This window comes from Pristis pectinata, chromosome 4 (genome assembly GCF_009764475.1).
Source record: "Pristis pectinata isolate sPriPec2 chromosome 4, sPriPec2.1.pri, whole genome shotgun sequence".
Lineage (NCBI taxonomy): Eukaryota > Metazoa > Chordata > Chondrichthyes > Rhinopristiformes > Pristidae > Pristis > Pristis pectinata.
This window is the reverse complement of record NC_067408.1, coordinates 50,719,522-50,741,681: the sequence shown is the minus strand read 5'-3', so window position 1 is coordinate 50,741,681 and position 22,160 is coordinate 50,719,522. Positions and strand designations below refer to the sequence as shown.

General features: G+C 38.3%; 1 long non-coding RNA gene across 2 annotated transcripts in view; it reads left to right on the top strand.

Annotated features, from left to right (window-relative positions):
- Window positions 1-15,778, top strand: part of LOC127569609 (uncharacterized) — a 47,392-nt gene extending 31,614 nt beyond the window's left edge. The window contains exons 3-5 of one of the 2 annotated variants that reach the window (XR_007956229.1): window positions 11,654-11,867; window positions 14,223-14,294; window positions 15,713-15,778. This is a non-coding gene — a long non-coding RNA (uncharacterized LOC127569609). Of the gene's footprint in view, window positions 1-11,653; window positions 13,753-14,222; window positions 14,295-15,712 lie in introns of those variants that run through there. The other variant, XR_007956228.1, reaches the window with a different exon arrangement.
- Window positions 15,779-22,160: the final 6,382 nt, after the last annotated feature.

Sequence of the window (22,160 nt, the reverse complement as noted above, 5' to 3'; positions counted from 1 at the left end):
ATCTTGTGAATTCCAAGGCTCAGGAACATGATTTAATTTGCTCTATACAATGCCTCAGTTGTAAAATTAATTACTTTGCTCCTGAGTTTCATTAATGAGACAGTTCCTCTTTTCAGAATTTAATGTAATGATTATCTAAAAGCAAAAGAATACACATCGGTTACTATGTTTGTTAATTATTTGAAATCCTGCTTGCAATTAAGTGGCATTATTTTACCAGAAACACCCAACAAAGTGAGTGAGCTGTAATTTAGCATAAATGGCCTTGACTCTTATCAATTAATGGTATTCAATTTAGATTCCAGCCTATTGGGGGAAACTCAAGTGTGATTTGAGGCACATGTAGGTAGGAAAACTATCAGCTTTGTTCTTACTGGTAAACACGTTATTGCTCTCTCACGAGTACTTTGATCTGATATTTGCAATGTTACCAATCCTCTACCTCTCCCAAGGAAATTTCTTCATCCTCTGTCACATTCCTTCTTCCATAGCCTGTTGGGTATTGTGTCAAATCCTGCTGGCTGTGGTTTGAAGGAAATCATTGGCCTCCCCGGTAATCATGTCATTGAGCCGGTTCACCTCTGTGAAAGATTCCAGCATGTCTGTCACTTCACTCCATTGCTGGGCACCATGTATCTCCAATGCCAGAACCCTGTCTTGTTGGAGTTTCCCAACGTGATGCCAGGGAAACCACCTCTATGTTCCTACACCACTCTGACCTTCTGTAGGTTTGGAGTTCCTTTCTTTGAAAGGGGATTTCCAATCTGGAGATAAGGAGGCAATGGATAAATTCTTCATTTCTGCTTGTTTTTATTTTTATGTTATTAATGTTTTAATAATTTTATTGTGTTTTATTGTGTTTCAATTAATTTTGTGTTAATTTTTAAATTTACCCACTTAAAATTATTGACAACAATTTTAATACCAGAGACATTTAAAATTAAATAGTTTCAGGTTTTGATAGTTGCTAAAACTTTGCACCACACACCCCTCCCCTCTTCCCTCAGCTATATCCGTCATAGCTTTCTGGGAGCAGGCCATCAGTGGTGTACACCCATGGTCTTTTCAGCTAATTATCTGTGGCCATGTCATAGCTCATGGCTTGGAATTGGAATTGGTTTATTATTGTCACTCGTACCGAAGTACAGTGAAAAACCTGTATTGCATACCATTCATACAGATCAATTCATTACACAATGCATTGAGGTAGGTCAAGGTAAAACAATATAGAATGCAGAGTAAAGTGTCACAGCTACAGAGTAAGTGCAGTGCAGGTAGACAATAAGGTGCAAAGTCATAATGAGGTAGATTGTGAGGTCAAGAGTCCATCTTATTGTACTAGGGAACCATTCAATAGTCTTATAACAGTGGGGTAGAAGCTGTCCTCAAGCCTGGTGGTGTGTGCTTTCAGGCTTTTGTATCTTTTGCCTGATGGGAAAGGGGAGAAGAGAGAATGTCCTGGGTGGGTGGGGTCTTTGATTATGCTGGCTGCTTTACTGAGGCAGCGAGAAGTAATAGACAGAGTCCATGGAGGGGAGACTGGTTTCTGTGATGTGCTGACCTGTGTCCACTACCCTCTGTAGCTTCTTGTGGTCATGGCAGAAGCAGTGGCTATACCAAGCTGTGATGCATTCAGATTGGATGCTTTCTATGTTGCATTGATAAAAGTTGGTGAGTGTCAAAGGGGACATGCCACATTTCTTCAGCCTCCTGAGGAAGTAGAGGCACTGGTGAGCTTTCTTGTCCGTGGCGTCTATGTGGTTGGGCCAGGACAGGCTATGGGTGATTGGCTCTCGGCTTATTAAATGTCTATTAACAAAAATTGATTCATTAAATACCAAGTTAGTTCAAATAACGTTGGACTGTATATGTAGTCATTGAGAGACACAGCAAAGAAACAGGCATTTTGGCCCACTGAGTTCACACTGACCATCAACCACCCATTTTACACTCATCCTACATTAATCCCATTTTTTATTTTCCCTCATTCTCATCAACTCCTGCCAGATTCTACCACTCACCTACACACAAGGCGCAATTTACAGTGGCCAATTAACCTACCAACCCACACATCTTAGGGATGTGTGAAGAGATGAAACACTCAGAGGAAACCCACATGGTCATAGGAAGAATGCGCAGACACCACACAGACAGCAGCAGAGGTCAGGACTGAACCCAGGTCTCTGGCACATTTTAGCAAACATTCAAAAATATGTATTTAAGAAGACTTGGCAAAAGGAGCAAAATAACAAACTGCTGGAGGAACCAATGGGTCAGGCAGCATCTGTGGAAGCAAAAGGATAGTTGACATTTCGGTCGAGACCCTGTATCAGGACTGAGAGTGTTAATGGGAAATAGCCAGTATAGAGAAGTGAGAGGGAGGGATGAGGAGGGGCAGGCAGGTGATAGGTAAAAGAAGATAGCCGTTCTAGTAGCCTCACCACTATGTCACCCATACTTGCGCCCTTTATGATAATTTACGGTAATAGCAGTAATGAGAACTATAGTTAATTGGGATCATTGCAATGGCTATGTTTACGTATCACCTGTCAGCCCCTGCATCACCCCCCCACCCCTCACCTCTTTATGCTTGCTATCTCCCCTCTATCCTTTCAGTCCCGATGTAGGGTCTCAGACCAAAACATTGACTATCCATTTACCTTCACAGATGCTGCCTGACCTCCTGAGTTCTTCCACAGATTTGTTTATTTGGTCCTTTTACCAAGTCTTCTTAAATATATATTTTTGCCTGTTTGCTAGCTGTAATAAAAACGATGGCAAAACAATTATGAAACTAAAGAAACAATGCAAGGAATTAGCAGCGTCTATGCAGTTAAATGTTCAAAGTATAGGTCAACTACAGACTCTGACCAGGCAGACCACAATGTAACTATTTTCAACAATTGTTACCCTGACTCGAAACCAAAATATTATTGACATTTTAAAGGGAAAAACCCAAGTGCTCTTCGGCAGATAAAGCAGGTTCAGTAGCTACTAAAATGAATCTGTTTGCAAACTTAAGTGTTTGGCCATCACCAAACAGCAGCACAGCAAGAAGGAATGATTCGCCAACTTGCATTCATGTGCTTTGTTAGAAAGCCACATTTAGCCCACGAGCTAAAGGCTTTAAAGGGAGTTGTTGCTTTGTGATTTATATTCATCCACAGCATTGCTTCTAATCTAATGGGAATATGTTGGCCCGCAAAGCCAAAATCATGGCATATTCTGCACAGTATGTGGCAAGTACAAATCCTAGCATGATCAATATGAGGGAGAGATCACCATATCATAAAATGAGGCACATAAGGCAACAAAGCATAATCTGATGCTTCACTTGAATGTGCAGCCAATGGTATGACACATTCTTCACAGTATGAAGCCAGTTTTATCATCATTATATTCCCACTCAATAAATGAATGCTCCCGTTACAGTTGCCAAGCCAGGGGCTGTCAGGTTATCTCAACTTCAACAATATTCAACTTTAACAAAGGCAAAGATAGTTTAAAGACAAAGCAACCAGGAAGAAGTTCCAGCTGTCAGCATGCTTGTCTGCAGAGCAATCCAAGTTTCATTATGACTTCCAAATCATCACTTTAAATAAAATCATAACATCACTTCAATGCCAAGTAAACTACTGCACCTAAATATTGTCGGTGTAAGATTCAATTCCAAAATTTTAATTTTGTGCTTTTGATAATAATTCAAAATAATTTTGTGAGGGAGGTTTCCCAGTCCCTTAGTCAACATTTACCCCTCAACTAACATTACTAAAATATTTAATTTCTTGTATAGAATGGAAAATATAAGAATATTCAATTGTTCATTTATCTCCTTGCTTTTTGTGGAATTTTTCAGTAGGTAAATTGTAGCCATATTTCCATATATTATAAATGACCACATTTCAAAAAGGTATTCAATTGACTGTGAATCCCTTTGAATAAATAGAAACTGCTGCATAATTTCAAGTGTAGTACATACAGCTGAAGATAAAAAAACAATTCTAATAGACATTTAAGTTTTTAGTGTTACTGCCTTCCCAGATTATTAGCTTGGGTGTCTGAGATACAGAAAGAGTATGTTATTAAAAATTGAAATGCAAGTATAAAAAAGATTTAAATGTTTATAAATACAACTAAAGGTCTATAAAAATGTTACAATGATGACCATTAACATATGTCATTTAAAATTCAGAAATAATTCAAATCTGATGTCAAATTTAACGTCAATATAATGCCTTCATAGAGTCAAGCCAGATTGTTAGAATGCTAACAACATCCATCACTATGCACTAAACACCATGTTAGGCAACAAAGCACGAAGTGCTCTTATGAATATCGGTAGTCTTAGAAAACCCTGCACTAATGAGGAGGGGATTTTCATCAAACATGTCAGGTGTTAAAAAAAGATTTCCATGATGGCCTTAGATATCAGTTTAGTGTGGTTTTCATATTAGTAAAAGCATGCAAACTTGTCTTTTTTATTTCATGTTTCAGAATCTAAAGGCTGTGAGGCAAACATTTATTGTCCAGCTCAAATAGCCCTTGAAGTGATTACTTGCTAGGCCATTTCAGAATCAAAAATATTGGTGGGCCTGAGTAAGTTTCCTCCCCTGGAGGACACTAATGAATCAGATATGTTTTCACAGCAATCCAGTGGCCTTGTGGTCACCATTACAGATTGTGAGTTTAAATTTAAATATCAGAGCTATCACACTGGAACTTGAGCACTAGTCTCTGGATTGTTGATACAGGTCTTCTGGATTAGTTGCTCAGTAATTTAAGCACTGTGCCAACACAATTAGCCAGTACTTGTGCTAGTATTGACCACTCAAAGGATTGGTAAGTGGCTGATTGCTCATATTTTATATTTTTAGATTTCTTCATGGGATAGAAGGAGGTCAATTGAGTTTATGCTGACTCTCAGAGCAATTCCACCAATCCCATTTCCCTACATTACCCTGTAATCCATTCTTTCTCACATGCCCTCTAACTCCACCCTGATTCTCCCACCATTCACCTACACACTAGAGGAGTATACAGCAGCCACTTAACTTACCATCCAACAGGTCTTTGGAATGTGACAGGAAATGAGCACCTGGAAGAAACCCACACTCTCATAGGGAATATGTACAGATTCCTCACAGGCATAAGCAGCAGTCAAGGTTGAACCCAAGTCTCTAGAGCTGTGAGGCAGCATCACTGCCTGCTGCACTACTGTACCACACTTCTTAATTTATCTGCCATTTCTCTTTAAGGAAGCTAAATGTTATTGTGGCCGATAATACTTGACTAATACTCGCAGTGGCTGATTGGAGTAAACAATTTGTTTCCAGCACTGAGAGAAATATCATATTCTACTGCTGGAGTTTTAGACAGCAAATTTTGAAACACATTCTAGGAGACTGTCAAGACCTCAATAACCCAGCCTGAAGCAGAGCACTTGCTACAGGAGTGAGAAGGACAAACTGGACCACTTCCCCGAGCAGGTGGAGGGCATTCCTCCCTTCAATGGCCATCTACACCAGAGCCTCAAGTATTATATCTGGCATCCTACTTCTCCCCTCTCTCAATCCCTGAGCCACCCTGAAATGTGCTGATCTGTGGCAGCTAGCTCAACAAACCTCCTGTAGTGCTGAAGGTATTAACCCCACATACACTGCTCAAAAAACTGAGTGTGAAATGTTTGTTTCAGCACTCTCCAAGCAAGTTCAAATTGTGGTTATCAGCAATTCAGACCAAAACTGCATGCTAAAACCAGACTTTCTGCCGTGGATGTTATAATGCAGCACATAACCAGCATCTGTGCTCACCCTTTCACCAACATAATCTACTGGAAGTGTCATAAAACACAGATCAGCAGTTGTAAACCCTGTGCAATATTATTGGGCATTTCCACATTAAGAACACTGATGCAGGTTCAGTGCTTATTCTTAGGCAGCAAGATGGAAAAGAATAGTCTATTTATAGATTTAACATTTCACCATCACATTGCAAAAGCAATACAAGAGCAGGGCTGGGCTATGTGACTCCTCCAGCTTATTCTGCCACTTAGCAACACCATGGTTGAACCTCAACATTTTTGTTACCTCTCCTTACATCTCTTGATTGCTCCATTACTTAGTTTCTTATGTTTTCAAATATTTCTAAACATTTGAAACTCTCTGAATGAAGAAACTTCTCCTACTTTAATAGCCAACATCATATTGAGACTATTGACACTACTTCCAGATTCTTTTGCCGGAAGGTATGAGCTTCTTAGCATCTATCCTGTCAAGTCCTCTCAGAATGTTATGCCTTTCAATTAATTTATTTCTCATTCCTCTAAACTCCAGGGATTTGGGCCTTTTTCACTCAAAGGATTGCCCATTCATCCCAGGAATCAATCTACTGAACCTATGATGCATTGTCTAAGTATGCCTGTCATTGGGTAAGGAAATCAAATCTAAACATATCACTCCAGATTTAGTCTCATCAAAGCCCTATACAATTGCAGAAAGACTTCCTTACCTTTGTACTCCAATCACCTTGCAGTTAAATTGCCTCCTGTTTTCATGTTTTTTTTTAGTGCCAATCCCTCTGAATACTTCCCTATAACTTTTAGTTTCCCTCCACATCTGTTGCACTTATTGTTTCTTCCACAATGAAGACAAGTATAAAATATTTGTTTAATACCACAGGAATACAGATATGCTACATTATAATTCATCCTGTGACTCTATGGGATGCACATGTACTTTTTCTGCCTTTTTTTCTACATAGTAGTCAAAGTTCACACTTCTTTAATATATATTTCTTGCTACTTTACTGGCAGAATGTCTTTTTGTTTCTGGATCATTTATTACTGCATCCTAAATCCTCGGGCTCACAACTCTTTTTGGAAGATTGTAATTACTTCATTTAATCTAATGCTATCCCTTAAACACAGATGGCTCAATTTCTTATTGAGGTCCTCATAGAACCCCACAAGTTCCGTCGTGCCACCCTGAAAATGGCCTGTTCATACCTTTTTTTGTCCATTAAGCTAATATGTTAATATCATACTCCTGCCTCATGAGTCTTAATCTTGTTTAACAATAGCCTGTGTGCATCTCATACAATGCCTTCTTAAAATCCAAATACTGCATTCACCTTTTCCCCTTATCTCCCCTCCTAGTTACATCTTCAAAGATAGAAGAGGAGTGGGGAGAACATAGAAAGATGAGGAAAGTTAGACTGCTGTGGGTATTAGAACAGGAGGAAATGGGACAAAGTGATGTCAGCTATTACAATGAATGGGTGAAAATGATATTGCAGAAGGTAAACTGTCTTTGGATCCCTATCCATGGGATGAAAACAACAAAGAGGCAGAGGGGTGTAAGTTCAATTTGGAGGGCATGACATGGTATCCATTACTGAGACATTGCTGCAAGATGGTCAGGGCACTAAATATACCATATTTCAGAGGTTACAGGAAAGCCTGTGGAAATGGTAGAGGATAGAGGATTACTCTCAACAAAGAACAAATTTATTGAAAAAAGAGAACGTAATGAAAGGTAAGCAGGCAGTGGAGACATCATTGATGGAATTAATTTTTAAAAAATTGAAGCCTGAAGTGGGAGTAACTCATGGGTTATGTAAGCAGTTGTATAGTCATGAAAAATAAAGGCAGAGCTAAAGCAAGCTTGCAGCAAAAGCATATTGGTTTAATGGAGGATTTTAACTTTCATATAGCTTGGGATAGCAAACTAAGTCATGTCTGAAAAATAATTAATTTTAATGTTTTCAATGTTTTATGCAACAGTATGTCCCAGGAACAACAAGGGGCAGGTCATAATAGATTTAGTAATGTGAGACAGATGTAGTTAACAGCCGAACAATTCATGAATATCCATCTAATAAGAATCATAAAATGAATGCATAGTCAATCCCATTTGTAATACACATCAAATATGGCTGCATCAGGGAAAACAGAAGCAAAGGCCAATTTTTGCAATACCTGCATCCATCCTACAGAACATAAATGAAGTAGATAGATTTTCTTATCATTCCTTAAGAACTAAAAAGTGACAAGCACGATAAACTTTAAAGGACAGGATAAAATTCAAGGAAAACTGGGAAAACTTACAATGGAAGCTCTGCACAAAAATTTAAAATCAGCTTGGCAATTAGAAATACACTTTCGTTACATATTCTGAGTACAGATTAATATTTGTAAAACTAGTACAGATATCTAAAAGATATGTCTTTTCATGGTTCCTTACTGGGCTCCCCTAAACAGGTGCCAGAATTTAGTGGTCTTGTCAGGGAACCAGATGAAGAGCCATGCAAACTGAATACAGAGATTTCCACTGGGAAAGTTTATGGATAAATGTAGCTTTTCCTATCCCATGCACATTACTTCCCCCCCCCCCCCCAAAAAGGAGGAAACATCTGCTGTAACCTACAATTTGAGAAAAAAAAATGAATGTTGCATTTGGTGGAACTACTATAAACTAAAATGACCATACTTTAAAATATTAAGTTCTTTTTAGTAAAATAACTCAAAGAATATACATCAGCATAGAAACTTTGAAGCAATATGTTTTCATTCAGTGCATGGGTCTGAAAAAATAATAGTTACTTGTAGAGCAATTGTGAGCACTTTCAGATAGAACCATCCTAATCAGAACATTTGACTGTGCTCTCCTTAGGAGCCTTGCCTGTGATATTCGTTCAAATTTATCCAAGGGCACTCCCAGAGCAACTATGCTTTGTAACACTGCTTCTTCTGCCTCCTGGAGGTTCCAGATAATATTAGTGCAAAGAATACTACACACATCTTATTTCATTGTACTCGTATATTTATCTCAGATTTGCTTTCATGAGCAAAGATTTGGAGTTTGTCAACAGTCATTGTATACTGAAAACATATTTAAAGTAGGTGCATGCTTTCATTACATTGCTTCTCCTGATGAAGTGCTGAAGACATACAGTTCCTCGTCTAAATGGATGGCCATATGACAATGACAAAAAAGCATCACCAGCTTTTGTTCAGGCAAAGGGAACACAAATTTATGGCAATGGTATGCAATGGTAACCTTGCAGAGCAACAGACCTTCCCACCATTCTCTATTTTCTAGGCTGCTTACAAGAGTTATCTTGTTTTCCTGTAGGAAACCACTTTCTAGGGACTCTTCTCCCAAGATTTATACTGAAGCGATATGAAGTATAATATATTGAGCTAACGTACTCCTTTCAAGGTCTCACCTGACTAAAAAAGAATGGAACTAAAATGTTCAGTCAGACATATCTACAGAGGAAAAAGCAGGAATCAGAAGACAAGGACACAGACAAGAATCAAGACTTAAAGCCAGTATGGTATTGGTGACGCACAGAAATTGATCATGGATTGTGTTGAATACATACAATATGCTTTTAACCAGAATAGTGATCAGCACAATGCAAAACATGTTAAGCAGGAACCGCAAACTCATGTAATCCATTTGTCTATTGAGCGTCTATATTTACATTGTTACATTTTCATGATAGCATTTGACAATTATTTTGCCTGAAAAGGGAGGTGATCTACAACATTCATTATGCAGATGTCACATTCAAATCACACGTAGTTGCTCATCCAACTAATCACAAGTGCCCAGGATATACTTCTCAACCCTTTAATGAAGATCCTGTCCCCTTCAGTAAGGAACAAGCAACAAAGGAAAAAAAATCAAACCAGTACAGCTGCAGAACATTATGAAACTGATAATTCCCAGCACTATACCAATACATCATTTCTTCTGCCAAGGCAATTATTATTCTAGTTGTTCTCTGTAAAAAATAGAGTTAAGGTACCCTCTGGCTAGGAATCATTTAAGTTGACAATGCATCATATGGTTCAAGATTCCCTAATTTATATTTTACTCATATTTTTCTCATCAAGAAGATGCCCTTATTTTTTGCCAACAGATGTTTATTCTGAAGCAGCATGCTCCTCGGGGTTCATTTACTTTGCTGTTTACATTGTTGACTAGTCATGCATCTGGCTTCTCATCTGAAGGCCACTATAGAAGAAAAGGCAGAAAAGAAACATCTGTCAATAACACCAATGCATTGTCGTAGCTGATCTGAACATACATCTGTCTACCTAATAATGGAAAAAGGCTTTTCAGGCAGATATGCCTGTCCCTGTTATTAAATTACACCTGCACCTCAATTTCTTTTACCTCAGATCCCTTTATCTGAAATGATGTATCAATCTCAACACTGAAAGCTTTAATTTACTTGGAAATCACTACCTTTTTGTGTGAAGGAAGGTTGGCTGGTGCGTAAAGTGTTCTCTCATTTATTCCTAATTGGTCAGGCTCCAATTTTGCAATTCTATCACTTTGAGTTTTGCCATTAGAGGAAATTGTTTATCTCAATCTAGAAGCTCGAATTCCTTTACAATTTTATATTCTTTATTTTGAAAACCAAAACACACAAAAAGATACATTCTGTCAAACCATCACTTTTATAATATCATGGTTAAACATGTACATCAACTTCACTATCCTGGCTGTTTTCCTTTTCTCAGAGAACTAAAAGTCTATTGATCACAGTCTTAAGTATACTCACCTGCTGAGCATCCACAATCCATTCCAAAGGTTCAGAGATAACATTGGTCCTCCACATTCTAAAGTCAAGGGAGTGCAAAGCAAGGTTATTGTTGCCCATTATACGAATTTAACTCTTTAAGCCCCAGAATTATTCTGCTACTCACTTGGCTGATCAATCATTCCTCTGCTCTGGTCCCACAATCTGATCACAGTACTTTAGAGGGGATCTGTTTGAGATTCCGCACAACATTTTCCATTTTGAGTTCCTTGAGATGAAAGCCAAAATTCCACTAACCTTCTTGTTACTTCTTTTGTACAAGTGCATGAGATTTTAGCAATTAGATGCAGAGATGTGGTTAGATATATCAACTTAACCAAAATAATATGTAACACTTCCCAAGCAAAATATTTTACCAATACTACTTCATTGCTACAGACTCCACTGAGTAACTTAGAATCCACAAAACATATTTAAGGAGTGGGGACAGGCCTATAATGGGTGTAGTGACAGCATAGCTTATTAAAAACTGGAAGAAAATTAATAATTTTACAACCATGAAATCAGGCTCCTGAACTAAGTCATGAAAAATCTTATAGTATGGGGGCATCTAGTGGCGAACTATTGCATTTCAGTGCTTAGAAAGCGATTGCTTATACCAGTTCTTGAAATGGAAGTATTACTCCGGATCCTATGAATCTGTCTTTTTGCTATATCTTTTTGCTTACTTTTCCTTATTCAACTAACCTGTTGCGAGCAAACATTTCTATGCGCATTAATAAAAACAAAAGTGCTGGAAATTCTCAGAGGATTAGGCAGTATCTGTGGAGAAAAAAAAACAAAGTTAACATTTCAGGTTAATAACTTTATATCAGAAATGGAAAAGTTAGCAATTGAACATGTTTTATGTTGCAGAGAATGGGAAGGGGTGGGGAGAACAAGAAGAATTAATATCTTTACGGAGCTGAGATGGTGCCGGAAGCATGGCAACACTTGCGGGCTGCCCCCAGAACACTACGCAAAAGATGTATTTCACTGTGTGTTTCGATGTACATGTGACTAATAAGGATTTTATCTTATCTTATATTGAATGATTTAGGATGACAAAGAATGATGAAGATGTGATATTCACTCACAGCTGATCCATCAGGAAAGGATGCAAGTTGAATGAGCTAAATGAGGACAGAGGAGATTTAAAAAAATGCTGGAACTGTAGGTTACAAAACACTTCAACTTCAGGAAATCTGAGATGAAAGAGACTGCTAGAAATATCCAACTGGTGAGACAGCATCCGTGAAGAGAGAAAACCCAAGGTGAAACTATAGGTTGATGACCTTTCATCAGTTCTGACACATATTGGAGAGTAAAGGCGCATATAAAGGCACATAAGTCTGGTTGCTTGAGGATATTGAGGCCCGAGAACTGTAATTTTTCCTGTAACTTCTATTTACTTCCCCTTTCTCTCACACTGATATAAAATCTACATCCCCTTGGGGACACAAGAGATTTTAGATGCTGGAATCTGGAGCAAGAAAACAAGCTGCTGGAAGAATTCAGGAAATCAGGCAGCATCTGTGGAGGCAAAAGGATAGTGAATGTTTCAGGTTGTGATCCCACATCAGGATTGAGAGTGTAAATGGGATAGTTATCCCCTTGCCTCCACAGATGCTGCCTGACCTGCTGAGGTCCTTCAGCAACTTGCTTTTGCTACATCCCTTTGACTCTAATTGATGGCCTTGTTATTGAGCAACCCCTCCCTATGTGCAGCATTTGGGAAAGTGTTGGGGCAGGATGAGAGATGGTTAAAGACTTAAATCTGGGGAACATTTTCTCAATCCATCATCCTACTTCCAGATATTGGAGTGTTCAACTATTTAATAATGGATGCTGTTTGTACGGCAACAATTGGGAAATTAATTTTAAAATGTACTGCAACTATGCGGGTTTCCTGTGGATCAGGAAACTTGGCAATGAAAGGAAGGGAGGAAATCCTGGCTCTATTGTTTAAGTGCCATCTCAGCTCTTCATGTGGCTAAGCATAGGAATTAGAGTCACAAAGAGTCATAGAGAGATACAGAACTGAAATCAGCCTGTGCTGAGCACCAACCATCCATTTACACTGATCCCATTTTGTTTATTCTCCCCACATTCTCATAAAATGTCCCCCCCCACCCTTTCAGATTCTACACTGTCTAGTTACCTACATATCAGGGGCAATTTACAGTGGACAATTAATCTGCACATCTTTGGGATTTGGAAGGAAACTGGAGCACCTGGAGGAAATTTATGCGGCCATAGCGAGAATGTGCAAACTCCACGCAGACAGCACTGGAGGTCAGTGTTGAACCTGGGTCACTGGAACTGCCTCACAATTAAACATCAAACCTCTTCCCTTCTCCATAATCCTGCCTCCTAATCTCCTAAACCAGTGCCTCACAATCATCAATAGGAACTTTTCCTTTCGCTTGAAACCACCCATCATTTATACTAAGAAAATGAAGAATGGTGGAAGATAAAACAGTTAAATGTTAGCAAAAGAGAGCAGACTTTAGTGTGATATTGCATCATAATTTTAAATAGAATAAGACCACAGTTCCAACTCACACCTGCATTACACACTTCATCCACATTTAGCAGTGTGGTGCTTTCTTGCCTTTCAATCTTCCAGAAATCTGATGGTTATTGTAAACAAAAACATAACATAAAAGGCACTAGATTTGTAATTATATTTTAAATTAAAATATACATGTGGATTAAAAAGAGCAGCATTTCATGTCTCTGTTGGACTCAGACACACTTTGTGTGTTGTGGAGCAGAGGGGGAAAGAACAAGACAGATGACATTGGGATTCAGTGGGAAAAGGTCAAGGACAGAGCTGAATACTGGCAAAAAATGGAAAACTGAAGGAAAAGTGACAGCAGTAAGGGAAGTATTAGTCTGTGGAAGAATGGGGTAAGCTGCAGCTGACTAAGTGAAGGAAGTAAGAAAAAAGGCAGACATGGAAATATCGAAAAAGAGTAGGAAATTAGGTGCAGTATTTTCAGAATGCATCGGGCCAGGAAGGAATAAAACAACAGACACATACCATTATTTTTGTTGAAAAATATTAAATCGAAATGTATAATCCCATCTGTCAAATCAAATTCTCATCATGACACTAGTTATACAAGGACAAACATAAAATTGCACAAACTCAAATATAAAGCTAGTTTGGTGAGTTCAGCTTTCATAGATTGTGGAAGATCCTCCTGATTTTTCATAATTTCATCATGTTTTCCATTTTGTTTTTCATAGAAAAAATCACCAACAAAATTCATTATTACAAATGCTAATCTGTTGCGGGTTCAGGGCATCAGCTACTTCCAGTCACAGATTTTTATTTTTATGGGATTGACTGCAAAATTCCCCCATATATGTGTATAATAGCAGGATCAGGAGTCTAATAATACAACTACCTTAGAAACAATCAATTCTCAGTTCAGTCATTAATCTCAAACATTAACTTGTTTCTCTCTCTGCAGATATTGCCTGACTTGTTGAGAATTCCCAGCATTTTCAGCTTTTATTTAAAATTTCCAGCATCTGCAGTATTTTGTTTTTGAATTGTATTTTCTCTGAAGGTGGGTTGATGCAACATTACATAAAATGAAGATTTTTTTTAATTGTAGGACATGTTATTCCAGTGCACAGCAATGCAGGGCAATAGATATGACCAGAGTTGCCATGCTCATTCAATGCAGGTCAGTTTCACATATTGTTTAAAAGTGATGAATGTTTTACACTTCATTATTTTGTTGGATTGTCACTTGATCATCTCAGAATAATTCACTTACATTTTCCTACAATCCTATTTTAGTTGAATTGTTTCTCTTTTAGTGTTTTGTTTGCAAAAACTCTGGTTTCAATATTGTCTTTGGTAACTGCAAACCTCAGCTGTAGCTATCCCTTTCTGTATGTCAGGAAGTGCTCAGGCTTCATTCAGGCTGAATGTGCCTGTTTTTCCAAGAGGAGGGCCATAAGTGAGTAAATGTTTATTGCAACCACAAACCGTTATGTTTGTCTCCACCCTTGCTCCACCTGAGTTCTGTATTTGTTCTAGGTTTCTGAACTCATTCTCACTTTGCCAAATTTCTGCTTCCACCTATATCATATCTGCCGTTGTTTCAGAAATTAATTCATTCCATGTATTGTAAATGTATTGTATTTTTTAAATTTTCTTTTCATTGTGCTTCAATGTTATCTACTTAACTAGCTCTTATTTTCCAATAAAGAACTTTACAAGTCACTCTATTTCTTCAATCATGCATTTGTGTTTTCTTTTAGACCTTTACTCTTCTGTTCTTTAAACATTATTTGTTAGTAATACTCTCCACATTTGACAGAGCTGATACCTTAATACTTCAATGATACAGCTCACCATTTCCAGCAATATCATTTTTTTATTTTACTATGACAATGCTTATTCTTAAGGGACAGTAGCCTGAATGTAGGACAATAACAAAACACTGACAAATTCCAACTCACTTTTATTCTGTAATACCATCTGAAAAGAGAACATCAAAGCAGAAAGAACACATAGAATATAGACAAATTTTCTCACAGTTTCCAACACATTGACAAGCAAGAAATGTTCAAAGTTTTAGAAATTTTGTAAGATAACCTTTGGTTTTGCAACTACTGTTTCTGGTCTGATATTTCTCTATGATGCCTGTAACTTTCTTCACAGCGCTTGATTACTTCCATCTTTTCTGGAGAACTAAAGCATATAATCAAGTCACATAGAAGGAGATGTGTCCGCACTGAAATGCAAAAGGGACAGTAAATGTATTAATTATTTGACAGAAAAATATTGTGCTCAATTTTCAATTTAAGGATTGAAAGCGGCATTACCAAATGGTGTTATATACCAAAGAGGCAATGAAAGGAATAGAAGCATTCTGAACTTCCCTTATGATATGTACTATATATAGGATGCACAGCATCGAGGTTATTCCAGCAACAGCTACAAGTTCAAAACGTTGACTACCAAAGACTTGACCAAGGAAACTTGGAAATGTCATCATGTCCATGTCATCAACAAAATTGACTTGAACAAAAATCACCTTTGGTTTGTTGTTACTAATTCAAAATTCTGTATTTCTTTTTAAATACATTGCAGGTGCATCATTAGCACAAGGACTATAATACTTCAAGAAGGCACAGCATCACATTATCTGGATAATCACCTAAGCAAAAAATGTAACATAATTGTATAACAGCTCCTATACAAGTTTTGAGGATTACTGTTATTTATGATCAATAACCAGTTAGAATAAATCTAAATCTTCTTCATTCATCAACTATCTGAGATTCAGGATGACACTTGGAAATCAGAAGCCCAAATTAAACCCACTGTTTGATATCAATTTTCATGGTGAGAAAGGGAAGGGTAGAAAGTTCCATAATTTGTAGAAAAACGTCAATAGACTTATCATAAGATGAAAATTTCGCTTTCAGCTACTACATTGTAATCAGTATAAGATCATTATCATGCCTAGACTTGTGGAAATCACTATTTTGTTATTCACTGTGATCTCTCAATGAATATGACAAGTATAAGAAGATTTCAGGAGGCAGACTTCCCTGTGCCATCTACCATCCCTACCAAATACGTTGGTTCAAAGATGTTGAGTGAGAACCAAATTGTGCTTAACTGTGTTGTCCTCCCACCTTAAATACCCTGCAACATGTATGAATTCAGATCACACATGAATGATGGTGACTGGGTTAAATAATAGAAAGCAACAGAAGCTATGACATAATTCTGATGAAATCAGTCAACAGTTTGTAGATGGAAGGATGGAAAGTATTGATAAAAAAAACAAAATAATCATGAAAAATGTTATTTAAGTGATCGTCTATTTATTGAAAACATAACATTTCCTAAAAAAAATATATTTAGCAATTTTAAACTCAATATTTTTTCAAGCTTAGTATAATTTAACTAATTAATTCATCCATAAATGTACTATAGTTACCATATATTTTGTCCATATCTTCTGACATTGTTCCTAAGCGTTTAATAGTTTCTTCAAGAATGTTTTGGTGTTCAACCACACAATGATTATTCACTGGTTCCTTCTGCAGCTAATTCAAGAAGTAAATAAAATTATTACCTAAAATAATGGGTCATTAATTTTAGTGAAAACAAGAGATTTTGAATATTATGTAACTAACAGAGAATTTCATTCTCTACTGCAAATCTATAATCTAAACTAATAAATGACTTGATACAGATGCAACCATTTCTGCTGCTGTAATATTGAAAGTATTGAACATTTAGTTTATCACAACTTGTACTGATTTGTTAAGGGATTCATGCTTGAATTTGTTGAATATTTTAAAAGAAGCAGTGGTTGAGGAAGTTTCTTTAGATGATATTTACATGGTCTTTCAGAAGGCAATTTTTATCTTTTTTTTATTTATGGCAAAATTCATAATTGCAAGTGTAGCATTTATTATCTTTAAGAAGCTAGCGGTAATCTGTCTTCTTAAGCCATTGCACTCAACCTAATGAAGGGCAGCACAGTGGCATAGCTAGTGGAATTGCTGCCTCAAAGCACCAGTGACCTGGGTTCATTCCTGACCTCCATTATTGTCTTGTGGTGTTTGTACATTAAAAAATTGTGTGGGTTTGTAAATTAATTGGCCACTGTCGATTGCTCCCAGCATATAGGTGAGTGGTGGAATCCGGGTGGCATTGATTGGAACGTGTGGAGAATAAAGTGAGATTAGTGTGGGATTAGTGTAAATGGGTGTTTGGTAGTTGGCATGGATTTGGTGGACTGAGAGGATTATTTCTGTGCTGTACAATTCTATGACTTGGTGCCTTACTGTTATGTTGTAAATTCCAGGATTCAGATTCACCAGTGATGAAGGAAACTATATTTCCAAGTTGACATGCCAGTGTAGCAGTTAGCACTCCTTCCTCAGAACTCCAGGGACCCAAGTTTGATTCTGGTCTTGGATGGTGTCTGTGTGAAATTTACAGTCTCCCTGTGACCATGTGGTTTGTTGCTGGTTCTCCTGTTTCCTCCCACATCCTAAAGAGCAGCTGGTAGGTTAACTAGGTTAGTGTGTACACTTAGTGTTGGTAAGTGGCAGAATGAATTAAAGGAGAGTCGATGGGCATGTGAGAGAGAATAAATTGCAGGGTTATAGGGAAATTAGGAGGGACAGGACTGATGAAACTCCTCTGATGGGACCCAATAGGCTAAAGGTACTCCTTCTGTGTTGTAGTAAGTAATTCATGGTGGAGTCAACTTGTAAAGGAACATGCAGGTGGTAGTGTTCCCCTCTGCCTGCTGCCCATTTCCTTCTAAGTGGCATGTATTATGGGTTGGGAGGTTAGCCTTGGCAAGTAACTGCAATGCAATTTGCAGATGGTACATACTGCTGCCACAATGTAATAGTGATGGAAGGAGTGAACGTTTGGGGTAGAGGATTGGGTGCCAATTAAGTGGGTTGCTTTGCCTGCATGGAATTGACCTTCTTGCATGTTGTTTAGTTTCACTCATTCAGGCTGCTCTGACACTGCTTAAGATTTCATCATACAAGGCTGTTAGTTAAAGTTGAGGGCAAATTTTTGATCTGGTGAGAGAATCAGCTGAATGGCAGCAGACTGAGAACAGCCTCAGGGATCCTGACTTAGATGATGGGATAGAAAGCCACTTGTTCAAAGATAGGTGGCACTGCAGGCAGTTTAGCTGGAAGCATTAAATTGCAAGGAGATAATTACAGATTGAGCAAATGGGTAAAACTGTGGCACATGTGAGGTCATTCACTTTGGAACTAAAAATGGATAAAACCAAGTGCATTCTAAATGGTGAAAAGCTACAAGCAATGAGGGTCCAAAGAGATAACGGGGGGTCGACTGGGAAGGGTAGGTCTATATATACAGTATATATCATTAAAATATTAAGGAGAGTCACAAAAAGTAAACAAAACAGTAAATGGGATGCTGGCCTTTTTATCTGACAGAATAACAAGGGTATAGAAGTTATGCTACAGGTAAATGAAGGAGCTGGCAGAAATCATGTGGCGAATGCTTTAACTGCACTCCTTTCAATGAGGAAGGACAGGGGTCATTTCTTTAGCTGTGAGCTACTCAGTAACCCACTTCTCCCATCCCACCCATCTGATCTCCACACTGCGCACTCCCCCCCATCCCAAACACTATATCTTCCTCTGATCATCATCTGCATCCCATAACCACCTGGATCGAACACTATTGTTGCCCCCAACAACATTGTTCCCTCCGCCTTCAAAATAGGTACCACTATTAGATCTTCCCACGGGGACCTTCCATCTACCATTGTATCTCCCTGTAGTTACAAAATCTAGATCAGCTCAATCCCACAGCAATCCAGAACCTGCCCTACTGCCAATCACATATCACCCACCACGCCCCCACCGCCCAATACTCCCATACGTATAACTAACTATTAAATTTTGCATTGCTTTCAAGTGTATGAATGTGAAACAAATCATTCTGGTTTAAAATTGTGAATTATCGTTAGTTTAGTGGCTGTCATTGCATTAGCAAGGTGGCACTGTTTTAGACCCAAGGTAAGAAACTGGCTGAGATTAATTGTAAATATGTCAATAATAGCTTGAGAATAGACATGGGATGCAAGATAACAAATCCAAAGTTGCTGGCTCCAACCTCAGAAAGAGCAGAACAAGTTGGAGAAACAGTCCCTGCTAAGACTGCAAGCTGAGATCAAACCTGAGAGCCAGTCACAGGTTTGATCTCAGAAAGAGATAAGAATCTATGTTTTATGACAAGAAACATGACAACACTTTTTGCGTGAAATACTAACAGCACCCTGAGGATTTTTGTGAACTTTTGCAGCCCAAGTGAATGGAATCAAGAGCAATCACTTGAACCAATATAAAATTAATGTATTTAGGAACCAATCCCATCCTAATATCCTGAAAATCTGAAGCTCTGTTGATTATGATCTGTGAGTTTATACTGTTCAGCAAAAGCTGCTCAGAATACTGCTCAGCAAAACATTATAAAAACTAATTTTATGAATGTGGCATGTGGACAAGTTGGCTACCACAGGAATCTGTACACGAGTCCCTATTATTCATACAGGCATCATAGTCTCAGAATATAGTCTATTCAGGGTTGAGATGAGGATAAATTTCTTCGTGCATAAAGTGGTGAATCATTGAAATTCTCTACCCCAGAGGGCTGTAGTAGAGGCTCAGTCATTGAGTTCATTCAAAACAGAAACTAGTACATTTCTGAGTATTAAGAAAATCAAGTGATATGGAGACAGTGCAGAAAAATGACATTGTGGAAGATACTGAAGAGAACAGACCTGAAGGGGCAAATGGCCTACTTGTGCTCATAAGAATATTGCAAAATTTGAGATTTTAGATTTTTATTTAAAAGGTGTATTAATTCATTTTTTACATTGCTCATGCATACTTTAGCACTCCATACATTCAATAAGTAAATTTCCTCTTTGTGTGAATGCTTTAATGTGATTGGCTACTCAGCCAAATTGTTATGTCACAATAAGTAGATGCCAGGCAACCAGCAGTTGATTACTGACAACAGACCATCATGGATAACAGGATATTCTCACCTCAGATTATGAAGATAAAAGAGACTGCAGATGATTGAAACTGGAACAAAAAAAAAACAGAGCACTGGAAGACTTCAACAGGTCAATCAGCATCTATGGAATCATAAAGTGTAGGTTAAGACCTTAAACATTGGGACTGAGAGGGAAGAGGAAAGATTGCAAGGACATAGCAACACAAGGGGTGGAGGATAGAGGCTGGTAGGTGACAGTGTAACAAGATGCCTCCCCATCTCCTCCCAGATGATGGGACATATGAAACCAGGTGAGGAAGGGGATGATATACATAAGAAACCAGGTGGGGGAAAGGATGGGAGGGATGAACAAAGGGAGAAGAAAACTAGGAGGACAGATGAGTGTATGTGGGAGGACAATACCAGGGGTGCAGATTACCTTAAAATGGAAATTTCAATGTTCATACCATTGGGTTGTAAGCTAACCAAGTGGAATATGAGATACTTTTCCAATTTGTGGCTGGCATCTCCATAGTAATGGAGAAGGCTAAGGACAGACAGGTCAGTATGAGAATGGGAAGGAGAGTTAAATTGACATGCAAACAGAAGTTCAAGATGGTTATTCTGCAAAATGGCTGAATGATAGTCTATGCTTGATTTCACCAATGTACAGGAGGCTACCTTGTGAGCACTGAATGCAGTAGACCAGGTTGGAAGAGGTGAAGGTGAACAATATCTAGAAAACTATGGTCACCTTGCCATATCTCAGGAACTACTTCTCAATGATAGTGAAATTCAGCATTACATTCATTATGCCAGCACAGCCTTTGGTTCTCTGAGGAAAAGGTGAGGATCTAGACCCAAAATTACACATGGCCAGCTTTGATGGCCAGACAATGTTGTCTGCATTCCTACCACAGAACTCCAAAGCAGGTGGTCTAATCGAAGCTCCACCATGACGAAAGATTACTAGGTGGTCTGAGGAAATGATTTAAGGCTCCAAGAAAAAATGTAACATATCCACTTACTCTGACCACACAAAATGGAGAAGCATCTGGGATAGCTTTGAAAACCTCGAGTCCCTTTGTCAGCAGCACAGAAACCTAGCATAAGTGGTGGAAGGAGCACATCAACTCCCAAGCTATCCACTTGTTCACCATTGAGCACCTCCTACCCGGCTGTAGCAGAGTCTACAGGTCCCACATTGATCTTGTCAGTCATTTCAGAACTCATGAAATGAAATGGAAGCAAGTCATCCTTGATCCCAAAGGATTAGTTACGAGGATATTTATTGAGCATTTTGTGAAATTTGGTAGAAGGCTTCTGCATTTTATTAGTCAAGTCAATCACTGGACTTTTAGGGTAATTCGGCAATTAACTGATGGTTGGGGAAATTGAGATGTTGGGATCTGCTGTTTTAAGAACTTGAATTTGTCTTCATTTGAGGTACCTCAAAACGATTTCAAAGATTTTTTTCCCCCTGAACACAGGGAATTATAAAGTCAATGGACACTTTGGCAATCAGCTTGCAGTAACTGAAGCAACAAGCAACAAGTTTCACAAAAAGCAGACCCTTTGTAAGGGCTAGACAAATAGAATTTGAATAGGGACTTCATGAATTGGGTAAGTGCTATCAAGTCTGTTATTCCATATCAAGCATATCTCTCCATCCCTTTCCACTGACTGTACACATGTCAGAAAACACCACAATGCTGCATCTATGAATTTGGTAGCACATCATCTCAATACGCAGCTCAAGCAGGAAGAGAACTACCTTAGTCTTAAGAAGCTCCATCCAGCAATCATCACATGGCCATTTCAGGTACATGGGAAACACATACAAGAATAGTCAACAGCATTCCAGAGCAAATTAGTAATCGATCCAGCAAAGGAAAGCATGATGAATCACAAGAGATAGCAACATAGACAACAGTGTCCATCTGCAGTCAGCAATCACATAAAAGTGCACAATGCTCTTGAAGGATTCCCAGAAGAAACTGCACAATGTAAAAGT